The sequence below is a fragment of the Nicotiana sylvestris genome, chromosome 3 (genome assembly GCF_000393655.2).
Source record: "Nicotiana sylvestris chromosome 3, ASM39365v2, whole genome shotgun sequence".
In the NCBI taxonomy this organism is placed as follows: domain Eukaryota; kingdom Viridiplantae; phylum Streptophyta; class Magnoliopsida; order Solanales; family Solanaceae; genus Nicotiana; species Nicotiana sylvestris.
In genome coordinates, this window is record NC_091059.1 from 205,560,310 (window position 1) to 205,565,545 (window position 5,236).

The following is a 5,236-nucleotide window of genomic DNA, read 5'->3' on the forward strand; positions in this document are numbered from 1 at the left end:
GAACCAATTTTTTGCTTCCCACAAGCGCAACCCTTGCCCCAGTTTCTTGCTTGGGGATTATTTATTTATTTGTTTTTTTTTAAAATTTATTACACCATGCATACCATGCACATTATGCATACTATGCACCCTATGACCGAGCCGTGAAGCGCCTATGTATCCTCTTTGAGGAATCAGGTCAAACGTAGTTCCAATTCCTTTTTTTTTCATTTGACTTTCCTTTGTTTGTTTTTTTTTATTTTTCTTTTCTTTTCCTTTTTTCGTTTTTTTTTTATTTTTTTTTCTTTACCTTCCAGGCTCGTATTTCCTAGTCGTTGCTATTCATTCCGAACGAGGGGTATTAAAGAAAATACATAAGGCTCAAAAGGGCTAACGAAGGATAAAGTGTTTAGGTAGCAGAACAAAATGCCTTCGTCATTCCAGTCTTCAAAACATGCCAAGTGCAAACAACACAATTGATCATAGATTTATAGTCTCTTCCGATGGTGCTGGACTTGACAATTGTGTTAAACACTTTCTTTTCATTTGTCATTTCTAAAGCACTGCTGGGCGACACTCTCATTCTCATGAACGACCCTCATGCCAATTTGGCGAATCCTGCATTTAACGGTTTTCTTTATGTTTAACTTGCCCCAGTTCCACATGACTCGGGCTTCAAATAATCTCAAACCGTTCTGATTTCCTTTAAATGCTTTGAGCACCTTCCGAGGGTTTTATGATTAACTTTTAAGATTAGGCCCAATATGTGCGCATGTCATGTCACGAGAATCGGCGCTGAACAAAAAATGATAAAAGGACTAAACAAAAGAAGACTGGAAACAATAAAAGACCGGCTTTTGTATTAGACTACCGGCGAAATGGTTTGAATAATAAAACAAACAAAACAACCAGATAAAATCCTAACACAGCCTTAACAAAACTTAAACAAACTGATATGACAAACTGGAAAGATAAGAAGGTTTGACACAAGACAATATTCGGACTACAACCCTAAGGATAATCCGGACAACAGAAATGACAACAAAATAAGCCACCAAAAGCTTCTCTCTTGCTAACCAAGGAACGGAGCGTCCTCCCACTTTATCAAAATTGGCATCTTAGCCACTGAGCTTTGCATTAATATTGTCGAGACCATTGCCAACTTCAATATCATCAACCTTAGTCAACAAGTCCTAATAGGATTTGAGTGTTTCTGTTATCAAGCCTGATCCCCGCAAAGTGTGCTTCTGGGTCTTGTAGTTTCGGCTTACCACAAACAAACCACCTTCTTTCTTTGCGATTCAAAACAGGTTAGAATGGACTCAGTCGGTCTTCATTATTAACAACATTTTTTTTTCATTTTTCTTCTTTTTCGATTTTTTTTTCATTCATTTTTTCTTTTCTTTTTTTCGATTTTTTTTTCATTTTTTCTTTTTCATTTTTTTTTCATTTTTTTGTTGTGGTCGAATCTTATGGAGATTGCCTACGTATCATGACCCCGCATGAATCAGACCTTGCGTAGTTCGGACCAATAAAAGATAAACAATAATAAACTTTTTTTCAATTTTCATATTAAAACAAACTGGGTTTCAAAGGTTTGAAGATGACCTACAAACTCGAAAATCAAACAACCCACATATTCTAATCAAAAGATTTACAAACGGCCAGTTTCTTTCCCCGTTTGACAAATGCAACCGAACGGCTATTTTTGCAAATGTGGCCCCTTCCAAATTTCACATGAATTTTGAGGTCGGGGAGGATTATTTTGACACTTTACAAACTTGTCCATTCTTTTACGAAAATAACCTTTCGACAACTGAAAGATACTCTAAGGCTATTTCGGCAAGAACGGTTTAAGACGCGGCCGAAGCTGGCTCGGCTTATTATGACAAAATTCAAACGGTATTCACCTTACCGCCGACTCTTTTTTTTTTATTTTTTCAAATTACAATAAAAACCTGGTGTTGCAAACACGGCCCTTCAGCGCCTCGGGGACGAAGATTTTTTAAGGTTGTGTGGGTCAACTGGACCAAAATCCTAAACATGACCCAAAAGGTGGCTGTTTATGCAAAGTCAGCCTTCCGGCGTCCCTTTCGGGAACATTCGGCTATGTCTTGATAAAACAGCGTCACCCGACTTCTTTATGACAAAATTAAAATTTGACATGTTTTTTATTGGCTATTTTTAGCAAAAGGGGAGGTTGGACACCACTAGACTTATTTATGACAAAATAAAAATTTTGACAAGTTTTTTATTTATTTTTTGGTTTTTGACTATTTTAGCAAAAAAGGGGGTTGGACCCGATGAGGGTTGCCTACGTATCTCACATCCGGTGAAAATCAAACCCGCGTAGTTCGGGAAAATTAACCGAACTATTTTAAGACATGACTCTTTTCCATTTTTATTTTTCTGGCAAGACAATCTATTTTCCTTTTCTATTTTTGAAAAAGACAAAATAACAATTTTTATATTTTCAACAAACAATAAAACAATCTATATTTCCAAAAATAAAAGACCCTTTTTTTCTATATTTTTTAGTAAAACAAAATAAAATATTTTCCTCTTTTTTTCAAAATTTCGGCAGAGTTTCGCCAGTAATTGGTCATTGATTTTTTCTAAAATAATCAATTAACTCCCTAACTGATATATTCTTTTTCCTCTCTTTTTTTTCTCTTTTTTTTCTTCAATTTTCCAACATTCCCGAGATTCAGAAACCGGTCAACATGCAAGTTCGAAACAAATATATGTACAGAGCAAGTAGGATGCATCAGAATGGTCTTTTCATTTCAGGTTGCTAGTCCTAGACGGACCCAACCCCTGTGTTGAGTCCCCTAAGTCAAATGCAACGTGATGCAAATAAGCGTTCCTACTAGGGATCCGGCATGAGGTTTCGTTATACTAGGTTTATAACCTGGGTATATGTTCTAGACTGTGTACCCGAGCGGACAACTCGAGTCGAGGAGGGGGCAACTTACCGGGAACCAAAAGGCCGTCCGGCTTCGTAACTTATCCGTCCTCTTTCTTATTTCGGGTATTGACACTAACAGAATAGGGAGCCTCGACCAGCGAGCTTCTCCCCGGAGGTAAGAAGAGAAAGGTTTCGGCACAGTTTATATACAGTTCAAATAATATCAAAGCGGTAAAAGCATCATTTAGCACATTAGGCATGTATCATGTAAAGAAATCAGATAAAAACCAAAGAAAAGAATGACTCTATATTACAGTCTGCGTACCAGAAATCCGGATAAGGAATTCTGTTAACCCGGGAGAAGGTGTTAGGCATTCCCGAGTTCCGTGGTTCTAGCACGGTCGCTCAACTGTTATATTCGGCTTGATTATCTGATTTTATACAAATATGAACTTATGTGCAAATTTTATCTTTTTACCGCTTTCATAATTGTTATTATTATTTTTACAAGAATGTGAACATCGTTTAAAAACATGTCTTTGGATTGCGTCACATAAAATGCACCCGCGATCCGGAACGTATTTTTATTCAATGTTTTAGGATTTGGATTTGGGTCGCATAAATGCGCACCCATGTTTAAGAATGTATTATTATTAAATCGTGCCTAAAGCGATTAGCGTATTATTATTTATGGGTAAGACTGTGGAATTCACTAAACAGTCCATCCCGAATTCTAAATACTCAATTAAATATTTATTGAGGGCCCCGCAATTAGTGCATTTTATTGGGCGAGGCTCATCTCATTTTATTTTTAAAAGGACAGTCCTAAAATGCCTACATTTTTTTATTGAAATTTGTCTCTACAAAATAAAGGAGAAATATCTTAATTTATTTACATGTTATTACCTAGTTACATTATACTAGGCATGTTCTCAGTTTGTCAAATTAAAAAAAACATAGCAATTCTAATTTTAATCCTAGACCATTTACATGCTGAAATTAACCAATATTATTTAACTAAATAAATTTCTACCAACTTCCTACTAGATGGCCTATTCGTTTGATTTTTGATTCGACGGAATTACTACACCATTTATTTATTTTTAGGCAATAGATGTAGATAGTTCATTTGTTAAGCTATCGTCGAATGTTCCACTATATGTATTAAATATCTACATGATTCTGATTTTTTGCAAACTACATAATTTATACATACAAATAAAATTCAGAATATAATTAAATATAATTCAAAATTTCAACTCTTCATTTTTTCGTATTCATGCTTCATATTTCGGATTACAATAACCAGCGTGTCAGTTGTGTACCTGATATTGGAAGCAAAAGAAAATGAAGATGAGAATCAGCAGCAGCAGTAAAATCAGTACAACACAGCAATAATAGCCCAGCAACAGTAACAACCCAGTAACAGACCGGTGGAGTAGTAATCCAAAAAAACAAAAAAGCTTCAGCTTTTATGAAACAACAATCAATTCTGATTTCAAACAACAAAAGAAAGCAGAATATTTTTTAGTTTTTTTTTATTGAAAGCTTAAATATTTTTCGGAATTTTCTATCTCCTAAATGTTCAGCCCTTTTCTCTCTCTTATTTTCAGATTTGTTTCTCTCTCCCGTTTTTTTCTGTCTGTCTGTGTATGTTCTCTCTCTCCTATTATCTTGTCTTGTGTTCAAGACTTCATATATATAATCTCATCTCATAAATCTTTTAATCAATTAAATTAATACTTTTTCTCTACCCAACCCATTATCTTCCCACTCATCCCCATTACATTAAATAAACATATCACACCACCCCATTTCATTTTGTCCCCCATGCTTCACTTAAAATAATACAAGATTCCCCCCACTTAATTTTGTCTTGTCCCCCCTTTATATTAAATAACCATATCACAACCCACCCCATTTCATTTTGTCCCCCATGCTTCAAATAAACAATTACAAAATGTACAATTCCTAAACTACCCCTCCGACCCTATTGCAAATTACTATTTTACCCCCGAAAGTACTATAAATTACCAAACTACCCATCAGCTATAACACATCAATTAATCAAACTTAACCAAAATATAGACAATATGATTAATTTCTAACAATGTTCAAACAACAAATTTCATGAACATGATTTCTTCAACATTTCAACAACAAATCACATGAACATGATTTCTTCAACATTTCAACAACAAATCACATGAACATAAATTGAACAACAAAGAACAACTAAAATTTGATTGAACAATATTTTAGCAACAAACAATCCTATTTTCGGATTCAACAACAACAACAAACAAGTATATTTAGATTTCTAAATTCAATAATATTGAACTTAAAATC